Genomic DNA, 17,483 nt, shown 5'->3' on the forward strand with positions numbered 1-17,483 from the left:
TGTGTTTGAATGTGTGAGAGTGCGTGAGTGTGTGTATGTGAGTGAGAGTGTGTGAGATTGTGTGATTCACGATGTGTCTGAGTGGGACTGACTTTGTTTGCGTGTGAGTGTGTCTGTCTATGAGTGTGTGTGTGAGAGTGAGTGTGCACGTGGGTGAGGGGCTGTGTGTGTGTATGCACGTGTGTGTTTCTGTGAGTCTGTGTGTGTGCGAGTGTGTGAGTGTGTTTGGGTTAGTAGGTGTGTGAGTAGGAGTGAGTGTTTGTGAGTGAGTATACAAGACTTGTGTGATTGTGTGAGATTGCGTGTGTGTCATAGTGTGTGAGTGAGTGTGTGTGAGTGGGCGTGTTTCAGAGTGTGTGGGGGTGTTTTGTGTGTGATTTCGTGAGTGTGTGAGCGAGGTTGCGGGACTGTGTGAGTGTCTGTGTGTTTGTGTGAGTGTGACTGTGAGTGGAATGGGGTGAAATATGGTACAACAAAGGGTGCCTGAGAGGTTTGGAATGGAAACGAGCCTTCTCTGACAGAATGGAAAGCAATAGAAGGTGGTGGGAGACGACGGATAGGAGTGCAATGTTGTGGCATGGATTGGAATGTGGTGTATTGTGAAGCAATAGATGGTTTCTGTGTGTTTTGGAAGAGAATGGATCCCTCTTCGACGGAATGAAAGGATTTTCTCGGAATGGAGAGGTGTTTTGTGGAATAAATTGGAATGTGGTGAAATGCGACGCAATGATGGGTGTCTGAGTGGTTTGGAAACGAATGGAGCCTCCCTTGACGGATTGGAAAGCAATAGAACGAGGTGGAATTGTGCGGAAAGGACTGGAATGTTGTGGGATGGTGTGAAATAGGGTTTAATGTGATGCAATAGAGGGTTCCTGAGTACTTTCTTAGCGAAGGCTGCCTTCTTTCACGCAATGGAACACAACAGAACGTTGTGGACTGCTGCAGAATGGAGTGGAATGTTGTGGAATGGAGTGGAATTGGGAGGAATGTGACGCAATTGACAGTTCAGGGTGTTTTGGAAGCGATTGAAGGCTTCTTTGATGGCATGTAACGCAATAGAATGCAGTGTATGTTGTGGAATGGAGTTTAATTTTGTGGAATAAAGTGGAATGGGTGGAAATGTGACGCAATACAGGGTGTCTGAGTGGTCTGGAAACGAACGGGGCCTTCTTTGATGGAATGGAAAGCAATAGGACATGGTGGAATTTTGTGGAAAGGAGCGGAATGTTGTGGGATGGCGTGAAATGCGGTTTAAAGAGAAGCAAAAGATTGCTCCTGAATTGTTTATTAGAGAATGCCGCCTTCTTTGGTGAAAAGTGGTGCAACAGAACGTTGCGGAATGTTGCAGAATGGAGTGGAATGTTCTGAATTGGAGTGGAATTGGGTGTAATTTGATGCAACAGACGGTTCCTGAGTGGTTTGGAAGTGGATACTGCCTACTTTGATGGAGGAGAACGCAACAGAACGTTGTGGAATGTTGTGGAATGGCGTGAAATCGGGTTCAATGTGACACGATAGAGAGTTCCTGAGTTGTTTCTTAGCGAATGCTGCCTTCTTTGACGCAATGCTATGCAACAGAACGTTGTGGAATAGAGTGGAATGCCGTGAAATGGAGTGGAGTGGGGTATAATGTGGTGCAATAGAGGGAAGCTGAGTGGTTTAAAGTAGAATGGAGACTTCCTTGATGGAATGGTAAACAATGCAACGTGACGGACTGTTGGATAATGAAGTAGAATGTTGTGGACTGGAGACGAATGGGGTTTAATGTGATGCAGTAGATTTTCCTGAGTGTTTTAAGAGAATGTCTGTGTGTGCATGTGTATGCTCTTGTGGGTTTGATTGGGTTAGAGTGTGTGAGTGTGAGAGGGTGTGAGTGTGTGTGACAGTGTGTGAGTGTGTGTGAGTGTGTATGTGTGTGAGGGGCTCTGTGTGAGTGAAGGAGAGTGTGTTTGTGAGCATGTTGGTTTGAGAGTGGGAACTTGACTCTGAGTGAGTGACTGTGTGTGTTTGACGGGAATGTGCATGTTAGTGTGGGTGGAATTGTGTGTGGCTGTGCAGGTGTGAGTGTGTGTGTGCGAATTGTGTGTTTGAATGTGTGAGAGTGCGTGAGTGTGTGTATGTGAGTGAGAGTGTGTGAGATTGTGTGATTCACGATGTGTCTGAGTGGGACTGACTGTGTTTGAGTGTGAGTGTGTCCGTCTATGAGTGTGTGTGTGAGAGTGAGTGTGCACGTGGGTGAGGGGCTGTGTGGGTGTATGTACGTGTCTGTTTCTGTGAGTCTGTGTCTGTGCGAGTGTGTGAGTGTGTTTGGTTTAGTAGGTGTGTGAGTAGGAGTGAGTGTTTGTGAGTGAGTATACAAGACTTGTGTGATTGTGTGAGATTGCGTGTGTGTCATAGTGTGTGAGTGAGTGTGTGTGAGTGGGCGTGTTTCAGAGTGTGTGGGGGTGTTTTTGTGTGTGATTTCGTGAGTGTGTGAGCGAGGTTGCGGGACTGTGTGAGTGTCTGTGTGTTTGTGTGAGTGTGAGTGTGAGGGGAATGGGGTGAAATATGGTACAACAAAGGGTGCCTGAGAGGTTTGGAATGGAAACGAGCCTTCTCTGACAGAATGGAAAGCAATAGAAGGTGGTGGGAGACGACGGATAGGAGTGCAATGTTGTGGCATGGATTGGAATGTGGTGTATTGTGAAGCAATAGATGGTTTCTGTGTGTTTTGGAAGAGAATGGATCCCTCTTCGACGGAATGAAAGGATTTTCTCGGAATGGAGAGGTGTTTTGTGGAATAAATTGGAATGTGGTGAAATGCGACGCAATGATGGGTGTCTGAGTGGTTTGGAAACGAATGGAGCCTTCCTTGACGGATTGGAAAGCAATAGAACGAGGTGGAATTGTGCGGAAAGGACTGGAATGTTGTGGGATGGTGTGAAATAGGGTTTAATGTGATGCAATAGAGGGTTCCTGAGTACTTTCTTAGCGAAGGCTGCCTTCTTTCACGCAATGGAACACAACAGAACGTTGTGGACTGCTGCAGAAGGGAGTGGAATGTTGTGGAATGGAGTGGAATTGGGAGGAATGTGACGCAATTGACAGTTCAGGGTGTTTTGGAAGCGAATGAAGGCTTCTTTGATGGCATGTAACGCAATAGAATGCGGTGGATGTTGTGGAATGGAGTTTAATTTTGTGGAATAAAGTGGAATGGGTGGAAATGTGACGCAATACAGGGTGTCTGAGTGGTTTGGAAACGAACGGGGCCTTCTTTGATGGAATGGAAAGCAACAGGACATGGTGGAATTTTGTGGAAAGGAGCGGAATGTTGTGGGATGGCGTGAAATGCGGTTTAAAGAGAAGCAAAAGATTGCTCCTGAATTGTTTATTAGCGAATGCTGCCTTCTTTGGTGAAATGTGGTGCAACAGAACGTTGTGGAATGTTGCAGAATGGAGTGGAATGTTGTGAATTGGAGTGGAATGGGGTGTAATTTGATGCAACAGACGGTTCCTGAGTGGTTTGGAAGTGGATGCTGCCTTCTTTGATGGAGGAGAACGCAACAGAAAGTTGTGGAATGTTGTGGAATGGCGTGAAATCGGGTTCAATGTGACACGATAGAGAGTTCCTGAGTTGTTTCTTAGCGAATGCTGCCTTCTTTGACGCAATGCTATGCAACAGAACGTTGTGGAATGGAGTGGAATGTCGTGAAATGGAGTGGAGTGGGGTATAATGTGGTGCAATAGAGGGAAGCTGAGCGGTTTAGAGTAGAATGGAGACTTCCTTGATGGAATGGGAAACAATGCAACGAGACGGACTGTTGGATAATTAAGTAGAATGTTGTGGACTGGAGACGAATGGGGTTTAATGTGATGCAGTAGATTTTCCTGAGTGTTTTAAGAGAATGTCTGTGTGTGCATGTGTATGCTCTTGTGGGTTTGATTGGGTTAGAGTGTGTGAGTGTGAGAGGGTGTGAGTGTGTGTGACAGTGTGTGAGTGTGTGTGAGTGTGTATGTGTGTGAGGGGCTCTGTGTGAGTGAAGGAGAGTGTGTTTGTGAGCATGTTGGTTTGAGAGTGGGAACTTGACTCTGAGTGAGTGACTGTGTGTGTTTGACGGGGAATGTGCATGTTAGTGTGGGTGGAAGTGTGTGTGGCTGTGCAGGTGTGAGTGTGTGTGTGCGAATTGTGTGTTTGAATGTGTGAGAGTGCGTGAGTGTGTGTATGTGAGTGAGAGTGTGTGAGATTGTGTGATTCACGATGTGTCTGAGTGGGACTGACTGTGTTTGAGTGTGAGTGTGTCTGTCTATGAGTGTGTGTGTGAGAGTGAGTGTGAACGTGGGTGAGGGGCTGTGTGTGTGTATGCACGTGTGTGTTTCTGTGAGTCTGTCTGTGTGTGTGAGTGTGTGAGTGTGTTTGGGTTAGTAGGTGTGTGAGTAGGGGTGAGTGTTTGTGAGTGAGTATACAAGACTTGTGTGATTGTGTGAGATTGCGTGTGTGTCATAGTGTGTGAGTGAGTGTGTGTGAGTGGGCGTGTTTCAGAGTGTGTGGGGGTGTTTTTGTGTGTGATTTCGTGAGTGTGTGTGCGAGGTTGCGGGATTGTGTGAGTGTCTGTGTGTTTGTGTGAGTGTGATTGTGAGGGGAATGGGGTGAAATATGGTACAACAAAGGGCGCCTGAGAGGTTTGGAATGGAAACGAGCCTTCTCTGACAGAATGGAAAGCAATAGAAGGTGGTGGGAGACGACGGATAGGAGTGCAATGTTGTGGCATGGATTGGAATGTGGTGTATTGTGAAGCAATAGATGGTTTCTGTGTGTTTTGGAAGAGAATGGATCCCTCTTCGACGGAATGAAAGCATTTTCTCGGAATGGAGAGGTGTTTTGTGGAATAAATTGGAATGTGGTGAAATGCGACGCAATGATGGGTGTCTGAGTGGTTTGGAAACGAATGGAGCCTTCCTTGACGGATTGGAAAGCAATAGAACGAGGTGGAATTGTGCGGAAAGGACTGGAATGTTGTGGGATGGTGTGAAATAGGGTTTAATGTGATGCAATAGAGGGTTCCTGAGTACTTTCTTAGCGAAGGCTGCCTTCTTTCACGCAATGGAACACAACAGAACGTTGTGGACTGCTGCAGAAGGGAGTGGAATGTTGTGGAATGGAGTGGAATGGGGAGAAATGTGACGCAATTGACAGTTCAGGGTGTTTTGGAAGCGAATGAAGGCTTCTTTGATGGCATGTAACGCAATAGAATGCGGTGGATGTTGTGGAGTGGAGTTTAATTTTGTGGAATAAAGTGGAATGGGTGGAAATGTGACGCAATACAGGGTGTCTGAGTGGTTTGGAAACGAACGGGGCCTTCTTTGATGGAATGGAAAGCAATAGGACATGGTGGAATTTTGTGGAAAGGAGCGGAATGTTGTGGGATGGGGTGAAATGCGGTTTAAAGAGAAGCAAAAGATTGCTCCTGAATTGTTTATTAGCGAATGCCGCCTTCTTTGGTGAAATGTGGTGCAACAGAACGTTGCGGAATGTTGCAGAATGGAGTGGAATGTTGTGAATTGGAGTGGAATGGGGTGTAATTTGATGCAACAGACGGTTCCTGAGTGGTTTGGAAGTGGATGCTGCCTTCTTTGATGGAGGAGAACGCAACAGAAAGTTGTGGAATGTTGTGGAATGGCGTGAAATCGGGTTCAATGTGACACGATAGAGAGTTCCTGAGTTGTTTCTTAGCGAATGCTGCCTTCTTTGACGCAATGCTATGCAACAGAACGTTGTGGAATGGAGTGGAATGCCGTGAAATGGAGTGGAATGGGGTATAATGTGGTGCAATAGAGGGAAGCTGAGCGGTTTATTGTAGAATGGAGACTTCCTTGATGGAATGGGAAACAATGCAACGTGACGGACTGTTGGATAATGAAGTAGAATGTTGTGGACTGGAGACGAATGGGGTTTAATGTGATGCAGTAGATTTTCCTGAGTGTTTTAAGAGAATGTCTGTGTGTGCATGTGTATGCTCTTGTGGGTTTGATTGGGTTAGAGTGTGTGAGTGTGAGAGGGTGTGAGTGTGTGTGACAGTGTGTGAGTGTGTGTGAGTGTGTATGTGTGTGAGGGGCTCTGTGTGAGTGAAGGAGAGTGTGTTTGTGAGCATGTTGGTTTGAGAGTGGGAACTTGACTCTGAGTGAGTGACTGTGTGTGTTTGACGGGGAATGTGCATGTTAGTGTGGGTGGAAGTGTGTGTGGCTGTGCAGGTGTGAGTGTGTGTGTGCGAATTGTGTGTTTGAATGTGTGAGAGTGCGTGAGTGTGTGTATGTGAGTGAGAGTGTGTGAGATTGTGTGATTCACGATGTGTCTGAGTCGGACTGACTGTGTTTGTGTGTGAGTGTGTCTGTCTATGAGTGTGTGTGTGAGAGTGAGTGTGAACGTGGGTGAGGGGCTGTGTGTGTGTATGCACGTGTGTGTTTCTGTGAGTCTGTGTGTGTGTGTGAGTGTGTGAGTGTGTTTGGGTTAGTAGGTGTGTGAGTAGGGGTGAGTGTTTGTGAGTGAGTATACAAGACTTGTGTGATTGTGTGAGATTGCGTGTGTGTCATAGTGTGTGAGTGAGTGTGTGTGAGTGGGCGTGTTTCAGAGTGTGTGGGGGTGTTTTTGTGTGTGATTTCGTGAGTGTGTGTGCGAGGTTGCGGGATTGTGTGAGTGTCTGTGTGTTTGTGTGAGTGTGAGTGTGAGGGGAATGGGGTGAAATATGGTACAACAAAGGGTGCCTGAGAGGTTTGGAATGGAAAGGAGCCTTCTCTGACAGAATGGAAAGCAATAGAAGGTGGTGGGAGACGACGGATAGGAGTGCAATGTTGTGGCATGGATTGGAATGTGGTGTATTGTGAAGCAATAGATGGTTTCTGTGTGTTTTGGATGAGAATGGATCCCTCTTCGACGGAATGAAAGGATTTTCTCGGAATGGAGAGGTGTTTTGTGGAATAAATTGGAATGTGGTGAAATGCGACGCAATGATGGGTGTCTGAGTGGTTTGGAAACGAATGGAGCCTTCCTTGACGGATTGGAAAGCAATAGAACGAGGTGGAATTGTGCGGAAAGGCCTGGAATGTTGTGGGATGGTGTGAAATAGGGTTTAATGTGATGCAATAGAGGGTTCCTGAGTACTTTCTTAGCGAAGGCTGCCTTCTTTCACGCAATGGAACACAACAGAACGTTGTGGACTGCTGCAGAAGGGAGTGGAATGTTGTGGAATGGAGTGGAATGGGGAGGAATGTGACGCAATTGACAGTTCAGGGTGTTTTGGAAGCGAATGAAGGCTTCTTTGATGGCATGTAACGCAATAGAATGCGGTGGATGTTGTGGAATGGAGTTTAATTTTGTGGAATAAAGTGGAATGGGTGGAAATGTGACGCAATACAGGGTGTCTGAGTGGTTTGGAAACGAACGGGGCCTTCTTTGATGGAATGGAAAGCAACAGGACATGGTGGAATTTTGTGGAAAGGAGCGGAATGTTGTGGGATGGCGTGAAATGCGGTTTAAAGAGAAGCAAAAGATTGCTCCTGAATTGTTTATTAGCGAATGCTGCCTTCTTTGGTGAAATGTGGTGCAACAGAACGTTGTGGAATGTTGCAGAATGGAGTGGAATGTTGTGAATTGGAGTGGAATGGGGTGTAATTTGATGCAACAGACGGTTCCTGAGTGGTTTGGAAGTGGATGCTGCCTTCTTTGATGGAGGAGAACGCAACAGAACGTTGTGGAATGTTGTGGAATGTTGTGGAATGGCGTGAAATCGGGTTCAATGTGACACGATAGAGAGTTCCTGAGTTGTTTCTTAGCGAATGCTGCCTTCTTTGACGCAATGCTATGCAACAGAACGTTGTGGAATGGAGTGGAATGTCGTGAAATGGAGTGGAGTGGGGTATAATGTGGTGCAATAGAGGGAAGCTGAGCGGTTTAGAGTAGAATGGAGACTTCCTTGATGGAATGGGAAACAATGCAACGTGACGGACTGTTGGATAATGAAGTAGAATGTTGTGGACTGGAGACGAATGGGGTTTAATGTGATGCAGTAGATTTTCCTGAGTGTTTTAAGAGAATGTCTGTGTGTGCATGTGTATGCTCTTGTGGGTTTGATTGGGTTAGAGTGTGTGAGTGTGAGAGGGTGTGAGTGTGTGTGACAGTGTGTGAGTGTGTATGTGTGTGAGGGGCTCTGTGTGAGTGAAGGAGAGTGTGTTTGTGAGCATGTTGGTTTGAGAGTGGGAACTTGACTCTGAGTGAGTGACTGTGTGTGTTTGACGGGGAATGTGCATGTTAGTGTGGGTGGAAGTGTGTGTGGCTGTGCAGGTGTGAGTGTGTGTGTGCGAATTGTGTGTTTGAATGTGTGAGAGTGCGTGAGTGTGTGTATGTGAGTGAGAGTGTGTGAGATTGTGTGATTCACGATGTGTCTGAGTCGGACTGACTGTTTGTGTGTGAGTGTGTCTGTCTATGAGTGTGTGTGTGAGAGTGAGTGTGCACGTGGGTGAGGGGCTGTGTGTGTGTATGCACGTGTGTGTTTCTGTGAGTCTGTGTGTGTGTGTGAGTGTGTGAGTGTGTTTGGGTTAGTAGGTGTGTGAGTAGGGGTGAGTGTTTGTGAGTGAGTATACAAGACTTGTGTGATTGTGTGAGATTGCGTGTGTGTCATAGTGTGTGAGTGAGTGTGTGTGAGTGGGCGTGTTTCAGAGTGTGTGGGGGTGTTTTTGTGTGTGATTTCGTGAGTGTGTGTGCGAGGTTGCGGGATTGTGTGAGTGTCTGTGTGTTTGTGTGAGTGTGAGTGTGAGGGGAATGGGGTGAAATATGGTACAACAAAGGGTGCCTGAGAGGTTTGGAATGGAAAGGAGCCTTCTGTGACAGAATGGAAAGCAATAGAAGGTGGTGGGAGACGACGGATAGGAGTGCAATGTTGTGGCATGGATTGGAATGTGGTGTATTGTGAAGCAATAGATGGTTTCTGTGTGTTTTGGAAGAGAATGGATCCCTCTTCGACGGAATGAAAGGATTTTCTCGGAATGGAGAGGTGTTTTGTGGAATAAATTGGAATGTGGTGAAATGCGACGCAATGATGGGTGTCTGAGTGGTTTGGAAACGAATGGAGCCTTCCTTGACGGATTGGAAAGCAATAGAACGAGGTGGAATTGTGCGGAAAGGCCTGGAATGTTGTGGGATGGTGTGAAATAGGGTTTAATGTGATGCAATAGAGGGTTCCTGAGTACTTTCTTAGCGAAGGCTGCCTTCTTTCACGCAATGGAACACAACAGAACGTTGTGGACTGCTGCAGAATGGAGTGGAATGTTGTGGAATGGAGTGGAATGGGGAGGAATGTGACGCAATTGACAGTTCAGGGTGTTTTGGAAGCGAATGAAGGCTTCTTTGATGGCATGTAACGCAATAGAATGCGGTGGATGTTGTGGAATGGAGTTTAATTTTGTGGAATAAAGTGGAATGGGTGGAAATGTGACGCAATACAGGGTGTCTGAGTGGTTTGGAAACGAACGGGGCCTTCTTTGATGGAATGGAAAGCAACAGGACATGGTGGAATTTTGTGGAAAGGAGCGGAATGTTGTGGGATGGCGTGAAATGCGGTTTAAAGAGAAGCAAAAGATTGCTCCTGAATTGTTTATTAGCGAATGCTGCCTTCTTTGGTGAAATGTGGTGCAACAGAACGTTGTGGAATGTTGCAGAATCTAGTGGAATGTTGTGAATTGGAGTGGAATGGGGTGTAATTTGATGCAACAGACGGTTCCTGAGTGGTTTGGAAGTGGATGCTGCCTTCTTTGATGGAGGAGAACGCAACAGAACGTTGTGGAATGTTGTGGAATGTTGTGGAATGGCGTGAAATCGGGTTCAATGTGACACGATAGAGAGTTCCTGAGTTGTTTCATAGCGAATGCTGCCTTCTTTGACGCAATGCTATGCAACAGAACGTTGTGGAATGGAGTGGAATGTCGTGAAATGGAGTGGAGTGGGGTATAATGTGGTGCAATAGAGGGAAGCTGAGCGGTTTAGAGTAGAATGGAGACTTCCTTGATGGAATGGGAAACAATGCAACGTGACGGACTGTTGGATAATGAAGTAGAATGTTGTGGACTGGAGACGAATGGGGTTTAATGTGATGCAGTAGATTTTCCTGAGTGTTTTAAGAGAATGTCTGTGTGTGCATGTGTATGCTCTTGTGGGTTTGATTGGGTTAGAGTGTGTGAGTGTGAGAGGGTGTGAGTGTGTGACAGTGTGTGAGTGTGTGTGAGTGTGTATGTGTGTGAGGGGCTATGTGTGAGTGAAGGAGAGTGTGTTTGTGAGCATGTTGGTTTGAGAGTGGGAACTTGACTCTGAGTGAGTGACTGTGTGTGTTTGACGGGGAATGTGCATGTTAGTGTGGGTGGAAGTGTGTGTGGCTGTGCAGGTGTGAGTGTGTGTGTGCGAATTGTGTGTTTGAATGTGTGAGAGTGCGTGAGTGTGTGTATGTGAGTGAGAGTGTGTGAGATTGTGTGATTCACGATGTGTCTGAGTCGGACTGACTGTGTTTGAGTGTGAGTGTGTCTGTCTATGAGTGTGTGTGTGAGAGTGAGTGTGAACGTGGGTGAGGGGCTGTGTGTGTGTATGCACGTGTGTGTTTCTGTGAGTCTGTGTGTGTGTGTGAGTGTGTGAGTGTGTTTGGGTTAGTAGGTGTGTGAGTAGGAGTGAGTGTTTGTGAGTGAGTATACAAGACTTGTGTGATTGTGTGAGATTGCGTGTGTGTCATAGTGTGTGAGTGAGTGTGTGTGAGTGGGCGTGTTTCAGAGTGTGTGGGGGTGTTTTTGTGTGTGATTTCGTGAGTGTGTGTGCGAGGTTGCGGGATTGTGTGAGTGTCTGTGTGTTTGTGTGAGTGTGAGTGTGAGGGGAATGGGGTGAAATATGGTACAACAAAGGGTGCCTGAGAGGTTTGGAATGGAAACGAGCCTTCTCTGACAGAATGGAAAGCAATAGAAGGTGGTGGGAGACGACGGATAGGAGTGCAATGTTGTGGCATGGATTGGAATGTGGTGTATTGTGAAGCAATAGATGGTTTCTGTGTGTTTTGGAAGAGAATGGATCCCTCTTCGACGGAATGAAAGGATTTTCTCGGAATGGAGAGGTGTTTTGTGGAATAAATTGGAATGTGGTGAAATGCGACGCAATGATGGGTGTCTGAGTGGTTTGGAAACGAAGGGAGCCTTCCTTGACGGCTTGGAAAGCAATAGAACGTGGTGGAATTGTGCGAAAGGACTGGAATGTTGTGGGATGGTGTGAAATAGGGTTTAATGTGATGCAATAGAGGGTTCCTGAGTACTTTCTTAGCGAAGGCTGCCTTCTTTCACGCAATGGAACACAACAGAACGTTGTGGACTGCTGCAGAATGGAGTGGAATGTTGTGGAATGGAGTGGAATGGGGAGGAATGTGACGCAATTGACAGTTCAGGGTGTTTTGGAAGCGAATGAAGGCTTCTTTGATGGCATGTAACGCAATAGAATGCGGTGGATGTTGTGGAGTGGAGTTTAATTTTGTGGAATAAAGTGGAATGGGTGGAAATGTGACGCAATACAGGGTGTCTGAGTGGTTTGGAAACGAACGGGGCCTTCTTTGATGGAATGGAAAGCAATAGGACATGGTGGAATTTTGTGGAAAGGAGCGGAATGTTGTGGGATGGCGTGAAATGCGGTTTAAAGAGAATCAAAAGATTGCTCCTGAATTGTTTATTAGCGAATACCGCCTTCTTTGGTGAAATGTGGTGCAATAGAACGTTGCGGAATGTTGCAGAATGGAGTGGAATGTTGTGAATTGGAGTGGAATTGGGTGTAATTTGATGCAACAGACGGTTCCTGAGTGGTTTGGAAGTGGATGCTGCCTTCTTTGATGGAGGAGAACGCAACAGAAAGTTGTGGAATGTTGTGGAATGGCGTGAAATCGGGTTCAATGTGACACGATAGAGAGTTCCTGAGTTGTTTCTTAGCGAATGCTGCCTTCTTTGACGCAATGCTATGCAACAGAACGTTGTGGAATGGAGTGGAATGCCGTGAAATGGAGTGGAGTGGGGTATAATGTGGTGCAATAGAGGGAAGCTGAGCGGTTTAGAGTAGAATGGAGACTTCCTTGATGGAATGGGAAACAATGCAACGTGACGGACTGTTGGATAATGAAGTAGAATGTTGTGGACTGGAGACGAATGGGGTTTAATGTGATGCAGTAGATTTTCCTGAGTGTTTTAAGAGAATGTCTGTGTGTGCATGTGTATGCTCTTGTGGGTTTGATTGGGTTAGAGTGTGTGAGTGTGAGAGGGTGTGAGTGTGTGACAGTGTGTGAGTGTGTGTGAGTGTGTATGTGTGTGAGGGGCTCTGTGTGAGTGAAGGAGAGTGTGTTTGTGAGCATGTTGGTTTGAGAGTGGGAACTTGACTCTGAGTGAGTGACTGTGTGTGTTTGACGGGGAATGTGCATGTTAGTGTGGGTGGAAGTGTGTGTGGCTGTGCAGGTGTGAGTGTGTGTGTGCGAATTGTGTGTTTGAATGTGTGAGAGTGCGTGAGTGTGTGTATGTGAGTGAGAGTGTGTGAGATTGTGTGATTCACGATGTGTCTGAGTCGGACTGACTGTGTTTGAGTGTGAGTGTGTCTGTCTATGAGTGTGTGTGTGAGAGTGAGTGTGAACGTGGGTGAGGGGCTGTGTGTGTGTATGCACGTGTGTGTTTCTGTGAGTCTGTGTGTGTGTGTGAGTGTGTGAGTGTGTTTGGGTTAGTAGGTGTGTGAGTAGGAGTGAGTGTTTGTGAGTGAGTATACAAGACTTGTGTGATTGTGTGAGATTGCGTGTGTGTCATAGTGTGTGAGTGAGTGTGTGTGAGTGGGCGTGTTTCAGAGTGTGTGGGGGTGTTTTTGTGTGTGATTTCGTGAGTGTGTGTGCGAGGTTGCGGGATTGTGTGAGTGTCTGTGTGTTTGTGTGAGTGTGAGTGTGAGGGGAATGGGGTGAAATATGGTACAACAAAGGGTGCCTGAGAGGTTTGGAATGGAAACGAGCCTTCTCTGACAGAATGGAAAGCAATAGAAGGTGGTGGGAGACGACGGATAGGAGTGCAATGTTGTGGCATGGATTGGAATGTGGTGTATTGTGAAGCAATAGATGGTTTCTGTGTGTTTTGGAAGAGAATGGATCCCTCTTCGACGGAATGAAAGGATTTTCTCGGAATGGAGAGGTGTTTTGTGGAATAAATTGGAATGTGGTGAAATGCGACGCAATGATGGGTGTCTGAGTGGTTTGGAAACGAAGGGAGCCTTCCTTGACGGCTTGGAAAGCAATAGAACGTGGTGGAATTGTGCGAAAGGACTGGAATGTTGTGGGATGGTGTGAAATAGGGTTTAATGTGATGCAATAGAGGGTTCCTGAGTACTTTCTTAGCGAAGGCTGCCTTCTTTCACGCAATGGAACACAACAGAACGTTGTGGACTGCTGCAGAATGGAGTGGAATGTTGTGGAATGGAGTGGAATGGGGAGGAATGTGACGCAATTGACAGTTCAGGGTGTTTTGGAAGCGAATGAAGGCTTCTTTGATGGCATGTAACGCAATAGAATGCGGTGGATGTTGTGGAGTGGAGTTTAATTTTGTGGAATAAAGTGGAATGGGTGGAAATGTGACGCAATACAGGGTGTCTGAGTGGTTTGGAAACGAACGGGGCCTTCTTTGATGGAATGGAAAGCAATAGGACATGGTGGAATTTTGTGGAAAGGAGCGGAATGTTGTGGGATGGCGTGAAATGCGGTTTAAAGAGAATCAAAAGATTGCTCCTGAATTGTTTATTAGCGAATACCGCCTTCTATGGTGAAATGTGGTGCAATAGAACGTTGCGGAATGTTGCAGAATGGAGTGGAATGTTGTGAATTGGAGTGGAATTGGGTGTAATTTGATGCAACAGACGGTTCCTGAGTGGTTTGGAAGTGGATGCTGCCTTCGTTGATGGAGGAGAACGCAACAGAAAGTTGTGGAATGTTGTGGAATGGCGTGAAATCGGGTTCAATGTGACACGATAGAGAGTTCCTGAGTTGTTTCTTAGCGAATGCTGCCTTCTTTGACGCAATGCTATGCAACAGAACGTTGTGGAATGGAGTGGAATGCCGTGAAATGGAGTGGAGTGGGGTATAATGTGGTGCAATAGAGGGAAGCTGAGCGGTTTAGAGTAGAATGGAGACTTCCTTGATGGAATGGGAAACAATGCAACGTGACGGACTGTTGGATAATGAAGTAGAATGTTGTGGACTGGAGACGAAAGGGGTTTAATGTGATGCAGTAGATTTTCCTGAGTGTTTTAAGAGAATGTCTGTGTGTGCATGTGTATGCTCTTGTGGGATTGATTGGGTTAGAGTGTGTGAGTGTGAGAGGGTGTGAGTGTGTGTGACAGTGTGTGAGTGTGTGTGAGTGTGTATGTGTGTGAGGGGCTCTGTGTGAGTGAAGGAGAGTGTGTTTGTGAGCATGTTGGTTTGAGAGTGGGAACTTGACTCTGAGTGAGTGACTGTGTGTGTTTGACGGGGAATGTGCATGTTAGTGTGGGTGGAAGTGTGTGTGGCTGTGCAGGTGTGAGTGTGTGTGTGCGAATTGTGTGTTTGAATGTGTGAGAGTGCGTGAGTGTGTGTATGTGAGTGAGAGTGTGTGAGATTGTGTGATTCACGATGTGTCTGAGTCGGACTGACTGTGTTTGTGTGTGAGTGTGTCTGTCTATGAGTGTGTGTGTGAGAGTGAGTGTGAACGTGGGTGAGGGGCTGTGTGTGTGTATGCACGTGTGTGTTTCTGTGAGTCTGTGTGTGTGTGTGAGTGTGTGAGTGTGTTTGGGTTAGTAGGTGTGTGAGTAGGGGTGAGTGTTTGTGAGTGAGTATACAAGACTTGTGTGATTGTGTGAGATTGCGTGTGTGTCATAGTGTGTGAGTGAGTGTGTGTGAGTGGGCGTGTTTCAGAGTGTGTGGGGGTGTTTTTGTGTGTGATTTCGTGAGTGTGTGTGCAAGGTTGCGGGATTGTGTGAGTGTCTGTGTGTTTGTGTGAGTGTGAGTGTGAGGGGAATGGGGTGAAATATGGTACAACAAAGGGTGCCTGAGAGGTTTGGAATGGAAAGGAGCCTTCTGTGACAGAATGGAAAGCAATAGAAGGTGGTGGGAGACGACGGATAGGAGTGCAATGTTGTGGCATGGATTGGAATGTGGTGTATTGTGAAGCAATAGATGGTTTCTGTGTGTTTTGGAAGAGAATGGATCCCTCTTCGACGGAATGAAAGGATTTTCTCGGAATGGAGAGGTGTTTTGTGGAATAAATTGGAATGTGGTGAAATGCGACGCAATGATGGGTGTCTGAGTGGTTTGGAAACGAATGGAGCCTTCCTTGACGGATTGGAAAGCAATAGAACGAGGTGGAATTGTGCGGAAAGGCCTGGAATGTTGTGGGATGGTGTGAAATAGGGTTTAATGTGATGCAATAGAGGGTTCCTGAGTACTTTCTTAGCGAAGGCTGCCTTCTTTCACGCAATGGAACACAACAGAACGTTGTGGACTGCTGCAGAATGGAGTGGAATGTTGTGGAATGGAGTGGAATGGGGAGGAATGTGACGCAATTGACAGTTCAGGGTGTTTTGGAAGCGAATGAAGGCTTCTTTGATGGCATGTAACGCAATAGAATGCGGTGGATGTTGTGGAATGGAGTTTAATTTTGTGGAATAAAGTGGAATGGGTGGAAATGTGACGCAATACAGGGTGTCTGAGTGGTTTGGAAACGAACGGGGCCTTCTTTGATGGAATGGAAAGCAACAGGACATGGTGGAATTTTGTGGAAAGGAGCGGAATGTTGTGGGATGGCGTGAAATGCGGTTTAAAGAGAAGCAAAAGATTGCTCCTGAATTGTTTATTAGCGAATGCTGCCTTCTTTGGTGAAATGTGGTGCAACAGAACGTTGTGGAATGTTGCAGAATGGAGTGGAATGTTGTGAATTGGAGTGGAATGGGGTGTAATTTGATGCAACAGACGGTTCCTGAGTGGTTTGGAAGTGGATGCTGCCTTCTTTGATGGAGGAGAACGCAACAGAACGTTGTGGAATGTTGTGGAATGTTGTGGAATGGCGTGAAATCGGGTTCAATGTGACACGATAGAGAGTTCCTGAGTTGTTTCTTAGCGAATGCTGCCTTCTTTGACGCAATGCTATGCAACAGAACGTTGTGGAATGGAGTGGAATGTCGTGAAATGGAGTGGAGTGGGGTATAATGTGGTGCAATAGAGGGAAGCTGAGCGGTTTAGAGTAGAATGGAGACTTCCTTGATGGAATGGGAAACAATGCAACGTGACGGACTGTTGGATAATTAAGTAGAATGTTGTGGACTGGAGACGAATGGGGTTTAATGTGATGCTGTAGATTTTCCTGAGTGTTTTAAGAGAATGTCTGTGTGTGCATGTGTATGCTCTTGTGGGTTTGATTGGGTTAGAGTGTGTGAGTGTGAGAGGGTGTGAGTGTGTGTGACAGTGTGTGAGTGTGTGTGAGTGTGTATGTGTGTGAGGGGCAATGTGTGAGTGAAGGAGAGTGTGTTTGTGAGCATGTTGGTTTGAGAGTGGGAACTTGACTATGAGTGAGTGACTGTGTGTGTTTGACGGGGAATGTGCATGTTATTGTGGGTGGAAGTGTGTGTGGCTGTGCAGGTGTGAGTGTGTGTGTGCGAATTGTGTGTTTGAATGTGTGAGAGTGCGTGAGTGTGTGTATGTGAGTGAGAGTGTGTGAGATTGTGTGATTCACGATGTGTCTGAGTCGGACTGACTGTGTTTGAGTGTGAGTGTGTCTGTCTATGAGTGTGTGTGTGAGAGTGAGTGTGAACGTGGGTGAGGGGCTGTGTGTGTGTATGCACGTGTGTGTTTCTGTGAGTCTGTGTGTGTGTGTGAGTGTGTGAGTGTGTTTGGTTTAGTAGGTGTGTGAGTAGGAGTGAGTGTTTGTGAGTGAGTATACAAGACTTGTGTGATTGTGTGAGATTGCGTGTGTGTCATAGTGTGTGAGTGAGTGTGTGTGAGTGGGCGTGTTTCAGAGTGTGTGGGGGTGTTTTTGTGTGTGATTTCGTGAGTGTGTGTGCGAGGTTGCGGGATTGTGTGAGTGTCTGTGTGTTTGTGTGAGTGTGAGTGTGAGGGGAATGGGGTGAAATATGGTACAACAAAGGGTGCCTGAGAGGTTTGGAATGGAAAGGAGCCTTCTCTGACAGAATGGAAAGCAATAGAAGGTGGTGGGAGACGACGGATAGGAGTGCAATGTTGTGGCATGGATTGGAATGTGGTGTATTGTGAAGCAATAGATGGTTTCTGTGTGTTTTGGAAGAGAATGGATCCCTCTTCGACGGAATGAAAGGATTTTCTCGGAATGGAGAGGTGTTTTGTGGAATAAATTGGAATGTGGTGAAATGCGACGCAATGATGGGTGTCTGAGTGGTTTGGAAACGAATGGAGCCTTCCTTGACGGATTGGAAAGCA

Source organism: Manis javanica, chromosome 8 (assembly GCF_040802235.1).
Source record: "Manis javanica isolate MJ-LG chromosome 8, MJ_LKY, whole genome shotgun sequence".
Taxonomy (NCBI): domain Eukaryota; kingdom Metazoa; phylum Chordata; class Mammalia; order Pholidota; family Manidae; genus Manis; species Manis javanica.